The 17,168-nt window shown below is 45.7% G+C and overlaps 1 protein-coding gene across 1 annotated transcript in view; it reads left to right on the forward strand.

The window, feature by feature from the left end:
* Positions 1-3,653: 3,653 nt before the first annotated feature.
* The window catches only part of ACSBG2 (acyl-CoA synthetase bubblegum family member 2), an 89,802-nt gene continuing 76,287 nt past the window's right edge, over positions 3,654-17,168 (forward strand). The window contains exon 1 of the mRNA XM_077476300.1: positions 3,654-3,788. The gene's annotated coding sequence lies outside the window, so the exon portion shown is untranslated. The remainder of the gene's footprint in view (positions 3,789-17,168) is intronic.

A 17,168-nucleotide genomic window follows, 5' to 3' on the forward strand; every position in this document is an offset into this window, starting at 1 on the left:
TCAACAGCTCGTCCACCTCCTCAAGGGACAGCTTGTCTTTTGCTGCTTTTTAGCTACAGCCAGATCCTCATCCCGGTCAAAGTCTGCATCAGAGGATTCAGGGCTAACTAACATGGGGCTATGCTCCCTGACTCTACGGGGCTCCGCAGAGCTGGGTGTTGTAAGGCCAAGTGAAGAGGGAATCGCAGCTGCTCTACTGGTGGAAACATCTGCGATTAATTCCCTGAGAGATTTAAAGGTTGACGCCATCTCATCTTTAAAGAAGCTAAGGAATTTAGTCAAGGGAGTGTCTGCCTCTGATCTTAGTAAGCCTGCAATACACTGTTTGCATAAAGCTTTGTTAGAGCCTGAGTATAACTTGTTTAATCAATTAGGGCACTTTTTGCGCCTGACTTGTCTTCCCTTGGAGGCTCCTTAGCCTAAAAATAAAAAAGATGATCTCAGCGTCAAAAAACCTTTTACCCTCTTTAAACACCCGTGATGCAACCACCAAACTGCCAGGACAGTGAGACATCCACCACCATGGAGTACTACAATTCCCAGCCTTACAACTACCCACATGAAAAAAAAAAAAAACACACTACAGGGCTTGCCCGGCAGCCTACCTGGGTTGGCTGGTGCCTGCATCCGCCGGAGTGACCTGGAGATTTGACTCCATGGTCCCCCTTCCTGCTCCGGATCCTGACACTAGTCCGGTATTGCTGTATGCTGGTCGGAATATAGTAGGCCCAGCCTGGGTTTTTCCCTTCCTCCTTGTGCCCTGGAGAACCGGTACCGGAAGTCTCGGTGCGTAGTGATGACACGGTTCTGCCAGGAATGATGCAAATTACGTCTTCAGCCCCTACCGCGTCTCAGCAAGGAGCTGAGATGGACGAATCCACCTACACAGCTCCTGGGGGGAACCTGCGTCACCCTGCCACTGGCACACCTCAGCACTGGAAGGAGGGGGTAGCGGCGGGTCTGCTCCTGTAATGTTGGATGGTACCCGACTGGCCAGGGACCTGAGTGACCGCCTTTTGAACTGTGGCAATGTGTGACAAAGGCTGTCCTGGAAGACAACTGGGGAATTTATTATAGCAAAAATGACAAAATAGTGTTTTTTTTTTTTTTCAAAATTGTCACTATTTTTTGTTTATAGTGCAAAAAATAAAAACGCAGAGGTGATCAAATACCACCAAAAGAAAGCTCTATTTGTGGGGAAAAAAAAGGACAAAAATTTTGTTTTGGTACAATGTTGCATGACCATGCAATTATCAGTAAAAACGACGCAGTGCCATATCACAAAAAATGGCCTGGTCAGGAAGTGGGCAAATCCATCTGGGCTGAAGTGGATAATTTCATTGTAGTGTTCACTAAAAATATACGTTTGATAATAGTTGCGCAAATATTTTGTGATGTAAAAATATGCAACTACCATCTTTTTTTTTTTTCTACGTGCCTTTTGCTTTCTGAAAATATATAATTCTGGGAGGAGTATCTGAGTAATCTCAAAGTTCATGTTTAGAACATGTTACACCAGTATCTAGGGGAGTGATGGCGAACCTTGGCACCCCAGATGTTTTGGAACTACATTTCCCATGATGCTCATGCACTCTACAGTGTATTTGAGCATCATGGGAAATGTAGTTCCAAAACATCTGGAGTGCCAAGGTTTGCTATCACTGATCTAGGGTGTAACGTGTAGCATTTTCCTTCCTCATCCCTATGGTCCCTCCCCCCCAGTGAGGGTTCTTCTCTCCTGCAGCCGCTGTCACATTTAAAGCCAGCATGGCTGTTCACAGCTGCATCATTCATTCAAAGGATCTGTGAATGCAGAATGTAGAAGTCCCATCTGCCACAGTGGTAACTTGCTGATCATCACACTCGTAACCCACTGACACTTTCTGCGAGCCTCTACCAGGGCCGGATCTAACCCATCTGATCTGGGGGTGCAAACACCCTTGTGGTTATGTGCACTATGGGCTGGGGGAGAGACCAAAATCTGGAGGGTGGTGGGGGGACAGCCCACCCCAGCAGCCCCCTAGATTCAGCCCTGACCTGCATACAGATATAGACAGAAAGTGTGAGGAAGTGTCTGCAGGAGCCTGACATTGCACGTGCAATTCACTGATTGCGGGTGCAATGCTTTGCAGGCTCCTGTATAAAAAAAAATAATAAAGGCACATTTTTTTTTACCTGCAACACCCAGTCAGTCATGGAAAAAGTATTCCCCCCCCCCCCCCCATACTAGGTCAATGATGTCAAGACCAACCCTGCCCCTTTGTTACATGGGCAGGGTATGTCCTGGTCACAGCTGATCTAGTGGGAGTGACAGCTTGCTTCAAACTTATGTTCAGATCAAACCTGTCCTCATCCCTACTGCGCTTATACAAGCTAAGGCCTGTGTTGGTTTAGATTTACTTCATTCACTAAACTTAGCAAAAACTCACTCTTTTCCTTAAGGCCAGATGCACTTTTTACAGATTCAACTCTTTTCCTTAAGGCCGGATTCACACCTATGCATTTTTTGTGCTTTTTGCAGATTTGCACTACAGAACGTGTTCCATTGGAAACCATGTTAAATGGACTGTAGCGCAAATCTGCAAAATGCACTAAAATGCATAGGTGTGAATCCAGCCTTAGAGCCCATTGACAACCTAGTCTGCTGCAATGCATTGAACATTATAGCAGGCCAGTGGATCAAAAATCATGCATACAGAATTTTTGGCACTGCTACGCAGGTTAGTGTGTTGTGCAGGACTGCAAGTACTCTGAGAGCATGTGTTGTGGTTCCATGCAGAATAAATGGCACTGCATTGCAACAACATGCATTACTGTGCATTGTGGAAGTGAGCAGGAGGGTGTGAACAGGCCCCGTATAAAGAGAACCCAAAGAACCATTCTTTATTTTCCTCATTACCACATCGGCACGGAGGACCACAAGAACATTTATGGTATTGAAGATTCTGCTGTCGCCTATACCTATCCATCTATTTATTAGTCTTGTTTTTTTTTATCTCTAAATTATATATTTGTTTACCAAGCCTTATGTTTTCAATGTATTTCTCTATGCCTATATTTATCTACCCATCCTTATATTTTATACTTCTGTTTTATTTTTCTTTATTTCTATAGTTTACATTTCTCTATATAGCCTTATATTTATCCAGCCCTATATATTATACTTCTTTATCCATCCATTCCTATATTTTAAATTTCTCTAACTATCTCTCTATAATTATATATATATATATATATATATATATATATATATATATATATATATACACACACACTAATTTGCCTATATGTCTTAATCTCTCTCTATTTTGTCTCTATTGATCCCTTTAACTTATATTTCTATATCTACTTTATATTATTAATCTATCGACTTTTTGCTATAACATATTCCATTCTAGCCGTGTTTTCTATGTCTGTATCTATCCTTATAGTCTATACTTTCCTATCTCTTTAGTTGATTTCTGTCACTCACATTGGGCTTTCTCTGTGTACAGTGGCTGTTCTCCTCCTATAATAGAAGGTTCCTCATACCTTCCCTGAGCTTTTATGATCTATAGCTTACCTGACACCTGCTCGATGGGCGGGGCCCTATACGCACTAATGAACGCCTCGAGCATCTGTCATCTGTGAATGCGACACACCCTTTTTATTTATTAGTCTGAAGTTGGGTAACGCCCTTCCACCTGCCGGCACGTGTCAGCGGACTCTCCCGCCACATCTAGTGTTCGAGGCGCTCAGTATAGCAGAGTGTGGAGAGCTGTGCGGTGGCTGAGTCCTTTCCTGTCACGGTACGTATGAGCTGTGTGAGGATGCTTTCTGCTCTGCCCCACGGTCCGGGCTGATGTCAGCTTCAGTAACCCATAGAAAATACATTTGTTTTGTGTAGTCAGCCTGCTCTGTGTCTGAGGTGTGCATAAATTTAAGTGTACGTGTGTGGATTGGGGGGGGGGGGTTTGTCAGGTTAGGGATTGGGGGGGGGTTTGTTAGGGATTGGGGGGGGGGGGGTTGTCAGGTTAGGGATTGGGGGGGGTGGCTTTGTCAGGTTAGGGATTGGGGGGGGTGGCTTTTGTCAGGTTAGGGATTAGGGGGGGGGGGGTTGTCAGGTTAGGGATTAGGGGGGGGGGGTTGTCAGGTTAGGGATTGGGGGGGGGGGTTGTCAGGTTAGGGATTAGGGGGGGGGGTTGTCAGGTTAGGGATTAGGGGGGGGGGGTTGTCAGGTTAGGGATTAGGGGGGGGGGGTTGTCAGGTTAGGGATTAGGGGGGGGGGGTTGTCAGGTTAGGGATTAGGGGGGGGGGGGTTGTCAGGTTAGGGATTGGGGGGGGGGCGGGTTTGTCAGGTTAGGGATTGGGGGGGGGGGGGTTTGTCAGGTTAGGGATTGGGGGGGGGGGGGGTTTGTCAGGTTAGGGATTGGGGGGGGGGGGTTTGTCAGGTTAGGGATTGGGGGGGGGGGGGTTTGTCAGGTTAGGGATTGGGGGGGGGGGGGTTTGTCAGGTTAGGGATTGGGGGGGGGGGTTTGTCAGGTTAGGGATTGGGGGGGGGGGGGGGGTTTGTCAGGTTAGGGATTGGGGGGGGGGGTTTGTCAGGTTAGGGATTGGGGGGGGGGGGGGTTTGTCAGGTTAGGGATTGGGGGGGGGGGGGGGTTTGTCAGGTTAGGGATTGGCGGGGGGGGGGGGGGGTTGTCAGGTTAGGGATTGGAGGAGGAGGAGGGTGGGGGGTTAGGGATTGGACGGAAGGCGAGTTTGGCCAGCCAAATTGTGATTGTGGGGGGGATTTGATGTATTCAAACTCGTCTGCCAGTATTTATGTATCCCCAGCACAGACTTAACATTTGCTGTCATGTTCAACAAGGTTGTCAACTGTCATTTTGTTGTCACTGTTCTGTCCCATGCACACGGGTGTCAAGTTGCATGTCTGAGTTTGGTGCACATTTGGTAACTTGCACATAATGCTTTTCTATGGCTGAAGCATTCTAGGCTTTCAGAAGTTCGTTTAGTTCTATCTTTATGTAAACAAGTGTGTGTGTGTGTGTGTGTGTGTGTGTGTGTGTGTGTGTGTGTTTGGCTTTCTATAGTAAGGTTTACCTTTAGGTTAAAAAAAGATATTCCCCCTCGCAATGCGCTTCTGACTGCAGCGGCACATGCGCACAGGGGATTCTCGGCTTAAAGTCCGGCAGACACCGGACCCTGCCAGAAAGAAATCTCCAGCGCACAGGAGTGATATCGCGGCTCAGGCCACTCACAGCGCCAGAGCCGCAATACCCAGAAGAAACGCTGAGGCAACATGTCAGATCCCTCGGTGTGGCTCGGGCCAGATGTTGGGGCCTCGTTCTAAGTTAAGTATTTCATAATGAGCTAGTATGCGGTGCATACTAGCTCATTATGCCTGTTCCTTTGCAGATCAGAAAGAAAAAAATAAAACTTCAGTGGGTTTACTACAGCTTTAAAGTGGTTGTAAACCCTTACGAACCACTTTGACCTACAGGTAAGCCTAGATTAAGGCTTACCTGTAGGTCCAAGAAATATCTCCTAAACAGTGGCGGAACTACTGCCATAGCAACACATGCGGGCGCTATGGGGCCCGCAGTCAAGTGGGGCCCGGTGAGGATAGGTGCGGGCGGCTCCGCGGGCGGCCCGCGGGTTAGAGCGGGCGATAGTGGGAGGCAGAGGAGAGTGGCCGGTCCGCTGGTGAGAGTGGGCGTGAGCGGGCTGGCCAATCGGGGAGCTGACGGGTGGGGGAGCATAGAGATGACATCATCTCTCGCCGCCCTCTCATCCCTGCAGTGCAGTTCCCCCCTCACTGTGCAGGCAGCCAGGAAGCAGAGAGATGACATTATCTCTCTGCTGCCTGACTGATAATCTGCTGCCTGACTCTGTGACACAGCAGGAAAGTGGCAGAGCAAGTGACAATCCATAATGTGTGGCAGGTGACGTGGCAAGTGAAAACCCATGACGTGGCAAATGACAATCCATAATGTGTGGCAGGCAACGTGGCAAGTGACAATCCCTAACGTGTGGCAGGTGACATGGCAAGTGACAACCTGGATGTGGCAAGTGACAATCCGTAACATGTGGCAGGTGACGTGGCAAGTGAAAATCCGAGACGTGACAAGTGACAATCCGTAATGTGTGGCAAGTGACAACCCGGGACGTGCAAGTGACAATCCATAATGTGTGGCAAGTGACAATCTAGGATGTGGTAAGTGACAATCTGTAATGTGTGGCAATCTAGGACGTGGCAAGTGACAACCTGGATGTGGCAAGTGACAATCCGTAACATGTGGCAAGTGAAAATCCGTGACAAGTGACAATCCGTAATGTGTGGCAGGTGACGTGGCAAGTGACAATCCGTAATGTGTGGCAAGTGACAACCCGAGATGTGGCAAGTGGACAATCCGCAACATGTGGCAGGTGACATTCTGCAACGTGTGACAAGTGACATTCTGCATCTGGTGGCAGGCGAAGTGGCAAGTGGACAATCCGCAATATGTAGCAGGTGATGTGGCAAGTGACAATCCATAATGTGTGACAATCCAGGACGTGGCAAGTGACAATCCATAATGTGTGGCAAGTGACAATCCATAATGTGTGGCAGGTGACTTGGCAAGTGACAATCTGTGATGTGGCAAGTGGACAATCCGCAACATGTGGTAGGAGACATTCCGCAACGTGTGACAAGTTGCAATCTGCATCTGGTGAAAGGCGATGGCAAGTGACACGCTTGGGGATCCCACTGATTTTGCATTATGGAGAGTTGAACTATTTCATTTTATATAACAGAACAGAAATTGGCTAAAAGGCCTGGAGGTCAGCAATGTGTTCCCTTCAGGGGCTGCATACAGTATACTACATACTTTGTTGTTCAAAATTAATATAAGCTGTTGCCTGGGTACTGTGCCACAGGGGTGTGGTAGTCTGTTGTTTAATGGCATTAGTTAATTTTTTTTTTTTTTTTTTTTTTTTTTTTGGTGGGGGGGCCCATACAACATTTTGCTATGGGGCCCTATGATTTCTAGTTACGCCCCTGCTCCTAAACCTATACGGTTTAGGAGATATTTGCCCGAAGACAGGCACCGCTGTCTACGGCGCATGCGCCGTAGACAGTGGTGCGCAGGTGCACTTAACACGGCATTTCCAACGATGGAGCTACCGCGCATGTCGGCTCCCGTGCGCATGCGCGGGAGTGACGTCATCGCGGCTCCGCCGAATGACAGCGGCGGAGCTGCGAGACCCCACCGAAAAGATGGATGCACCGGACTACAGGGGACAGCGGTGACATCACTGGCTCCTGTGTCAGGTAAGTGACACATAATGGGCTACTATGCGATGCATAGTAGTCCATTATGCTTTGCCTTTGCAGGGAATGAAAGAGGAAGTAAACCCATTAGGGTTTACTTCCTCTTTAAGCTTGTGTTTTTTTTTTGTTTTTTTCCCTAACAGTAAAATGAAGTGGTGAAATACCACTAAAAGCAGCTCTGTCTTCAGAAGATGATATAAAATTAGTTTAGTTAGTGTTACAGCATGATGGAGTGATTGTCAAATTATCACAACGCTGAAAACTTGCTCAGTAACGCAGCGATATTTATAGGCTAATGATGTAGTTTAATATACCGCACCGGAATCTTGCTGCTCCTTAGTGGGGAAGTAAAAGATATTTGCTGTTTAGCAGTAAGTGCAACAGGAAAGGTCTGTGCAGCTGTTAGCTGTGGTGAAAAGCTTGTGGCTCAAGTTTTATTGGTAGCAATTAAAATTCATGTTGCTTCAGAGTATATCTAAAGCCAAATGCTTTTTTTTTTTTTTTTGGGGGTGGGGGGGGGGGCAGCATAAAGAACAGTTAAAACCAATCGTGGTGTTTTTTTTTCTTTGTATTGTAGTCTACACGGATGTCAGAATTGGCTTTCCAGTCAAGTCCCCTTGCACACCTCGGTGTCTAGTTGTGGTGCACCAGGGAAGGAAAGCAGACGTTCATATTAATCGGGCTGCGTTTGGACAGGGCTGATCACTGTACGGCGTGGGACTCATGTTTATGGCTCAATACACATTCAGCGTGCAACTTGCCATAGACTTTGAAAGGCTGCAAGCAGTGGGTCTGTATGATACACTAAGTCCTCATGTACACTGCTGCTGTTAAACCGACGTTTGGGGGCAGTTGGACATTTCCCCCCCCCCCCCCAACTGCTCCTGAACACTCTTCTAAGTTATCTTATCGGTACATGTACGCAGGGTCGTTTATAGTAGTTTCTAGGCAGTTGAGCTTGGAGGATTTTTTTTTTTTTTTTTTTTTTTTGGAACGCATAAAAATGTGTTCAGATGTTGAGTTTAGAGGCATTTCAAACGTAACTTGTGTTTAGCCGCGTTTTGTTTTTTACAGGCGTTTTCATTTTTGGCTATTAAAAAAAAACGCAGAAACTGACTTTTTTAAATGTGGGTTACTATCTGTCAAATCGTTCAGGAGATGTTATAAAAATGTTCTGTGTACATGAAGCTTTAAATGTCCAAGGGAAACACAGCAGATTTCAGAATGTGCAAGAGGACATGGACAGCTGTCACAGGAACAAGTGTCTCCACTGGAAATGTGATTTTACCCTCACTTTTTTTTCTGTGACCTTGGTGTTCAGCACAGTTTTGCCACTCACAACATGGAAGGAAAAAGTTTATGCAGTGATACCCCAGTTTTCGAGTAACTTGGTATAATAGGGGATAGATTTATGGCAATTTTTTTTTTTTTTTTTTTTTTACACTGCTAATGGTGATCTGCGATTATTATCTGGACTACGACATTGTGGCGGACCGATCGGACCCTTTTTTGGGGACCATTGATATTTATACAGCGATCAGTGCCAAAAATAGACCCTTTGGTCTGGCATGGGTTTTAACAAGCGTGGGGGTTCCCCCCCCCAAATCCATACCAGACCCTTATCTGAGCACATAGCCTGGCAGGTCAGGAAAGGGGATGGGGGTGAGTGACCCCCTGCTGAACCAGGCTGCATGTCCTCAACATGGGGGGGGGGGGGACAACTTTAAGCTCCCCAGATCACAGCCCCCCCCCCCCACCCTATGTGAATGAGTATTGGGTACATTCAACTAACGTGTCAAAGAAAACAGTTTTTTAAAGTAATTTGGCAGCTCCAGGGTCTCTAATGCTGGGTGCATGGTGTGCCACTACTTATTTTGGCATGGGGTCACCATGTGGCATCACCCAGAGGCCCTGCCACTCTTAATGTCACAGCCCAGGCATGGTGGGTGGTGATGTCATAAGGAGTGGTCCTCCAGTTACCCCACCCCATGCCAATATAAGTAGTGGCTCCCACCCAGCATTGGAGCAGACGAGAGCATTGCGTCGGAAGAACAGAGAAGATGGCACAGATGACCCGGACAGCAGATGGAGGGCTGGAAGACCCGGAGAGGGGAGAAGAACCTGCGGAGGCAGAAGTCATCACCAGTAGAGCCCCCTGAGCTGCCTACTAAACTCCTTTAACTGATTGCTGCCCAGCCACCATCAGTATACTGCGGCCGGTTGGCATGATCCCACGAGCTGTCGTAGATATACGTTTGCTCCTTTAAGCGGGAGAGCAGGCTCACGCTGCACTGCAGGGGTGCTGATGCTGATGGTTGTGATGACCACCAGGCAGAGGCAGAACGGGGACCTGTGTGTGTAAACACACAAATCTGTTCTGTGAGGAGAGATGGATGTGAGTTCCTAGCAGCTAGGAACCAGCTGCTCCTCTAGGTCAGTCCCCGCCCCTACAGTTGGAGAAACACACAGAACACGGTTAACCCCCTATTTGCCCTCTAGGGTTAAACCCTTCCCTGCTAGTGACCTTTTTTATAGTAATCTGTGCACTTTTATAGCACCCATCTGTATAAATGCCAATGTCCTAAAAAGTGTTCGATGTGTCCGCCATAATGTTGCAGCTAAAAATCTCACAACGCTGCCATTATTAGTAAAAAAAAAAAAAGAAAAATGCTATAAATCTATCCCTTATTTTGAAGACTCTATAACTTTTGCTTAAACTAATCAATATACACTTATTGCAATTTTTTTTCTGGGATGTTTAAAATATTTTGCATACAGAAATCTAAAATGATGATTTATGTATCTTCCCCTCCTACATCCTTTTTTTATTTTTAGCTGGTGGAAGAAGTTGTATGAGTGTTTCTAAACCCTTTTCCAGTTGATGCACCCTTTGTGCATAAATTTAATCTTGAGGCACACCTTTCTAAAATGTAAAAAAAATAAACGTATAGCTTTGCTTGTTGCTGCAAAATCCACACATCTAGGACACCCAGCATTATAAGTGGTTCAGGCCTCATGCACACTGGATATTTTTAATGCCAGGGTTTTTTTGGCATTTTTATTTACCGGCGTATAACACGCACTTTTCTCCCCTTAAAATCAGGGGAAACTATTTTTATTTTTTAATTTTTTTTATAATTCCCTCCTAAACTTGGGGTGCGTGTTATATGCCGATAAATACAATATTTTTTTTTTTGTCTCCAAACACCTCTGCATACTAACTGTACTTTTACCCCTTTCTGGCCTAGACCAAGTTTCAACTTTTAGTGCTGTTGTACTTTGACAGTTGTGTGGTCATGCAACACTGTACCCAGATGAAATTATTTCTGTCTTTTTTTTTTTTTTTCGGCTTTCGGTGGTATTCAATTACCACACTTTCACTTTAGTGTAAAAATAATTTTGAGAAATATTTATAACATTTTGCAATTAAGTAATACTTTTTTTTTTAATTTTTATTTTTTTTTTTATCACTGATGTGCACTGATACTGATCAGTTCCTTGATTATCAGTGTAAGCAGTGTGCTGACAGGCTTGCCAGTTATTGGCACTTCTTACACTGGGCACAGCTGATCACATGATAAAGGGCAGTTGTAATTGTCCCCTTTACCCCCACCCTGTGATCCAAAGGACAGAGTGGTAAGGGTGCACCATAGGGGCGGCGTTCTGGAAAGACGTCTGGTCGCCCTCTAGAACCATAGTACCGTGCTGTAGCAGTCTTTTGGCTATAGCGTGGTACTAAAGTGATCTGTATGTCCATGCAAACCTAGTATTTTAGAGGCGGGACATTTAGCGACACAAAAAACCCACTGCCGGCATGGACAGGAGCTACAGCGTTTTGGCAGAAAAAAACACTTGATGCGTGTAAGCCTATCTAAACTCATATTAACTCTAGGTGTATTTGGTGCTTGAGCACAAATGTGTTTAAATTGGCCAAAATAAAAAAATATCTTGGCTAGAGCTGCACAATTCTGGATAAAATAAGAATCGCAATTTTTTATTTTTTTGGATTAGGATAAAGATGATTCTGAACTCAACCCCTAGCCCCCCCCTTGTGAAATGTGTAAAAATATTGATGAACAAAGCAAACACACTTTAATTCATTTATAAAATAGAAGTGTGTGGGGGGGGGGGGGGGGGTGGTGAGAGAATCAGTAGGAAAACAATTTGAAGAGAATAAAGTTTTAAGGGTTAAACTGGAACAATTTTTAATAGAGATTTATTTTTATTTGACAAGGTTGCTTTAAACTGACTTAATTTACAGGCTGCAGTATCCCATTGAACTTTAAATGAATAGAAAAATCCAAAGTTTCGGTGATCAACATTGCCGGCTGCTCTTTTTGACAGCTGTGAGCAGGGAACTGCTCTGCACTTGTTACATGAATGGTGGAAATGCTGGATTAAGACTGTGGGGGGGTTGCATTGAGATTGCAGTCTTTTAACTATAGTGCAGCTCTAATTTCCCCAAACGCGTTTTTAGGACAGCACACAAATGGCTCCTCCCCACTTGCCAACAGGATACACCACTTCCACCAAACTTAAAAAGGAGGCTTCTCCCCACATCTTGTCAGTTTGTTTCCTCCGGCAAGGGAACACCTGGTGGGCAGTCTGGTACTCAAGGTGCTGTCCTGAGAGGCCAGGCTTCCTTCTCCACCATTGGCTTATTTTTTTCTTTCCTCAAAGCCTTTTCCACCCATACCACCATACCATACAGCTGGATGGGCTCCTTCTCCCTATTCAGGTGCTCAGGAAAAGCTGGTACTGCTGTGAAACGCTGCTCCTATGGGGCATGTTTGTCATGTTTGTTTTTTTTTTTTTTTTTTTTTTTATGGGGCCCACCCATCGATGTGCAGGTGCCTCTGCCATCTTTTGACTGGCAGTTTAGAGACTCGCCTAATCAGAAGACTGCAGCACCACTATGGAGAGTTTGGTTATGGCAGCAAGTGGGACAGGCACAAGCAAGGCCCAGGTAAGGGGTGGATAATAACTGCCCTGATTACTGTTTTCTTCTGGAAGGAATATTCTTTGGGGAAGAGAGACAAGAATAAAAAGGTCCAGAATGTAGTAGCTATGCTAAAGACAAATCGGGAGTTATCGGTCAGAAAGGTGATGTCAGCCCTAGAAACCTTGACCTCAACTATGCCAGCCATTCAATGGGCAAGGCTCCATTTTAGGCCACTCCAGGGTTTCTTCTTAAAGGTATGGAACCACAGTCCAGAAACCCTAGACACAAAAGTAAAGATCCCACCAGGGTCAAGAGAACCCTTTGGTGATGGAAGAATCGGTAGACTTTTGTCAAAAGGCTTACTATGGTCTTTCCTGATTGCAAGAAGTGGTGATGGATGCCAGCTTGTGGGGCTGGGGGGCCCAGTGTAATCAGAATATATAGCACAAGGAGTTTGGTCCTGAACAAAGGCAGTAAAGTCCTCAAACTGGAGGGAGTTAAAGGCAGTAGCACTAGCATTGGCTGCCTTCTCTCCAGGGATTCCATGTGATGATTTTCCAGACAATGCCACTACTGTGGCCTACCTGAACAAGCAGGGGGGTATGAGAAGCAAAGGTCTTCAGTTGCCGTCGTCAAATCCTGGAGTGGGCAGAAAATCGCTTGATTTCAAAGGCACTCTAAACTAAGTGGTAGACTTTGAGCTGATGGCAAATTCTGGAAACTGTGGAAAAGTGGAGCTTGATTCCAGAAATGTTTGCATCAATTACCAGGATGTGGTGGCATCCACAGGTAGAACTGTTTGCGTCAAAAGAACACACAGCTCCCTCCCTTCTTTCTCTTCACTAAGGCTGTTCTCTAGGGATAGATGCCTTGGTACATCCTTTCAGGTGGCTTATGCCTTTCCCCTGTTCTAGCCATTTCCGTTAGTATTAAGGAAAATTCAAAAAGAAATGGTGTCTGTAATTCTAATTACTCCATTCTGGCTGAAAAGAGCCTAGTTCTCCACCATTCTGCAAATGCCAGTCAAACCATTCTGGCAACTTCATCTCAAACAGGATTTACTGCTTCAAGACTCATTGTCTTACCCAGATGTAGCCAGGCTAAGCCTCATTGTCTGGAATCTGAGGAGCAGCTATTAAGGGATTGTCAGAACCTTTAGTAACCACTTTACTTTCTAGTAGGAAGAAAGTAACTAGAGCCATTTACGCTAAGGTTTGGAGAGTTTACAGTACTTGGTGTCATTCGGCAAATTGAACCTTGGAAGATATTGTCATTACTGGAATTCTGAGGTAGTGCCCTCTACTTCTAGGTAGGTGCTTAGTTGTGTTTTTGAGAATATAGGAGTTAGACGGGTAAATTTAGCCAGGGTCTTGCTCTTTACTAGGCCTGGCTGTTCATTTTGGGGATGGGAGTGTCGGAGTAGAAGGGGATGTGGCAGCCTACACTAGGGCTCAGGTATGCCGCCTCTGCTTGACAGGGGATTCTGCTGAAAAGAGGGTGGGCTGACACCTGAGTGGCAGGAAACCCATGTGAGAGCATTGACCAATGGTTACTTTCTTTGGTCAATGAGTGGTCTCTCATAAAAAGGGAGGGTCACATGGTCCGGTGGAGAGCACGGTTGGAGGGCTGGAGACCCTGTAGTTCAGAGATCCCGGAGCCGGATAGCTGGAGAGTCCAGGGAGGCTGAGGTCTGGCCCCTGGAGGAAGACTAGGTGTCCCATGTGGGGATGTACTGGATAACTTGGAGGAAGTAGGAACTAAATGGAAGGAGGAAACTGGGAGTCGACTTTCTGTGAGCAGAACACAGGCTCTTGATTGGGAGAGAGCAAAGTGAATGCAACCCAGTAGAACTACTCAGTAACTTCATACTGTGTATCCAAGGACTACAGTATCAACACTTTCCAGGACTGAGGGGAGATTGACATCGCAAGTCATGGTAATAGGCAGTGTGGCCTGTGACTTCGGGGTCAACATCTGCAGCATTATTCAGAGTGATGTTTATCTGTCCATATTGGAAGTGAAACCTAAGAGAATTGGAGCCAGGAAAGGATCACTTTAAGGGACTTGACTAACAAAAGCTACGGCTACAGATGTGTACCCTTTCTTGACCCAAAACTGGGATTGGATGGGGCCTCTCGTATACCATATTGAACAGACCACCGAATATGCCCAGAATAAAGCATTCTAAAATCGAGTTCTGACTGGTGTCATGTGCTGCCTTGGAGGACTGGAAGTGGCACCATCTGACAAAAGGTAATGAACAAACTTGGCAGCCCCCACGGGGGTACCGCTACACCTACAGACAAGGGTCTTGTTGGCACTATTGAGGTGCAAGTGGCTGCCTTGGGAGTGTTCCTGGAGACCCATTTCTTCAGAATCGTTGGTCGCAAGATTTTATTTTTGGCCCTTGCTAGATCCAGACCAGCTCCTGCTAAGCATTTTCCTAAGTGGGATCTGTTGTGGCTCTGCAAGCCTTCACAAAGGTACCCTTTGAACAATTACAATCTATTTCTTTAAGAAATCTAACTTTCAAGATTTTCAGTTGCAATCACATCTGAAAAAAAAAATCAATGAGCTGCACGCTCATCTATCTTGTATGTTTACCCACATAGCAGTATACTTAACCACTTCCCGACCGGTGCACGTCTATGTAAATCTGGAGAATGGCACGGACAGGCAAATGGGCATACAGGTATGTCCCTTTAAACTTTCCTCCATGCCATTGTGTGCACGCCTCTGGGGTGTGCGCCATTGGAACCTCTGTTAGTCCAATCGTGGGTCCCGTGGACTCTATCGCCCCGGGTATACCCGTAATCGTCTCACTGGGAGATGCTAGCAACAGTGAGACTGATCTCTGCTCCCTGTGATTGGAGCAGAGATCAGTGATGTGTAAAACACAGCCATGCCCCCCACAGTTAGCAACATGCCCCGAGGACACACGTAACCCCTACACGACCACCTCCTGGTTAACCCCTTAACGGCCAGTGTCAGTTACACGGGAATCGGTGCATTTGTATAGCACTGTTGTATAAATGACAATGGTCCCAAAAATGTCATGTCTGCCATAATGTCGCAGTCACAATAAAAATTCTGTGTCTCTGTGTCTCTGTGTCTCTGTGTCTCTGTGTCTCTGTGTCTCTGTGTCTCTGTGTCTCTGTGTCTCTGTGTCTCTGTGTCTCTGTGTCTCTGTGTCTCTGTGTCTCTGTCCAGAAAAATGGTCCAGGGCTTAAGTGGTTGTAAACCCTTACAGACAGCTTTGTGGTCTAGGCTTACCTGTAGGTCCAATAAATATCTCCTAAGCCTACACGGTTTAGGACATATTTGCAAATGACAGGCACCGATATCTACGGCGTGTGCGCACCAAGCATGCCACTGCTTATGGCAATAATGCCGTTAGTGGAGACTCCTGTGCGCATGTGAGGGGGTGATGCCATTGCGGCACTGGCCACTCATAGCGTCGGAGACGTGATACCCGTAAGTCACTCTGGGTATCATGGCGCCAGAGGAGGACAATGAGGGTTGCTTCGGGGGTGCTTCCATCTCAGGCAAGTTATTCATAATGAGCTAGTATGCTATGCATACTAGCTCATTATGCCGTTGCCTTGCAGGGTCTATTTATTTTTATTAAGTCTTTACTTCCTCTTTAAAACAGATCCAGGGTTTTTGACAAAAGTAACGTCTGTTCATAACCGGTCTCAAAAGATTATCCTGCCAATTGTTCAAACTCTTCAGGGGAAAAGTCTATTTCACAGTTTGGATGTGAGAAGAATTCTGTTATCTGGAAGTAACAAAGGACTTTGGGTCTTCAGACTCATTATTTCTGGCAACATAAAGGGTCACCAGGTATCAAAGGGGTCAATTCCCTGCCAGTGGCATGTTTACTCTTTGCGTGGTCGTACAATACTCTACCCAAATGAGATTTTTATAATTTTTTCCCCACAAATAGAGCTTTCTTTTAGTGGTATTTGATCACCTCCGTGTGTGTGTGTGTTTAAAGGGGGGGAAAAAAATGAAAAACCATTTTTATATTGTTAATAATTTTGCAAACAGGTAATTTATTTATTTTTCTCCTTGAAGGGGGTAAATCCTGCCGGGGCTGAAGTTGTTAAACCCCCTCCCTGAGCACATTGCCCAGCACTGGTAACCAAAGTGACACCCTGGGTGCTGTGCTGGAGAGTCTGAAGGAAAAGCATTTCTTGTGACACCTAGCAACCAAGTTCTCCATTTCATTTTGTGCGTGATGTAAACTCCACATCTTCTGGCATGTGTAACTGCTGCCATTCTGCTTTTCTTGTTAGTGGAGCAGATTGAGACACAACTTCTCAGATTTCATTTTGCTTTCCAATCTGAAGAAACTACGTTTTAAACTTTCACACTCACTTATGGTAAAAATGAGCGTAAGGGGAAATTGAAGTTTAATAAATGCTCTGATGCAATTTATGGGAAATCCCCAAAATTGTTCTGCAAAGTGCCTGTTTGTTTTTAATTTGGGAAGGATTTAGTTCCTCCCCAACCTACAATGTAAATAAGGGAAAGTATAAGGGCCTGTACTTAAGAGCTTCTTTTGCAATCCTATACAAGTCTATGGAAAGGCAGAACCGGTTTTGAAGCGCATTAGGTACACCTGTCGGTTCTGAATGGTCTCAGATATGGCTCTAAATGTTTTAAAACTGATACTCAAGACGGGCTTCATTCACACTTTCACTCCTGCATTTACTTTTTTGTTGAAGTGATCTGAGAAGTGTATATAAACTCCCAGATCACTTTTGTTTTTTTTTGTTTTTTTTTTGGCTACGTTCACACTGGCGATTAAGGCTGGTGTGAATTGTAGCTGCAGGAAAATTTGACAGCTGTGGATGCAAGTTGCTAGGTGCTGCTGCTGGCCTTGATCACTAATGACAGATCAGCGGGCACAGCTTTTTGCAGCTCTCC

The sequence above is a fragment of the Lithobates pipiens genome, unplaced genomic scaffold (assembly GCF_037356315.1).
Source record: "Lithobates pipiens isolate NorthernLeopardFrog02 unplaced genomic scaffold, aLitPip1_a1.2 Scaffold_13, whole genome shotgun sequence".
NCBI classification, from domain to species: Eukaryota; Metazoa; Chordata; class Amphibia; order Anura; family Ranidae; genus Lithobates; species Lithobates pipiens.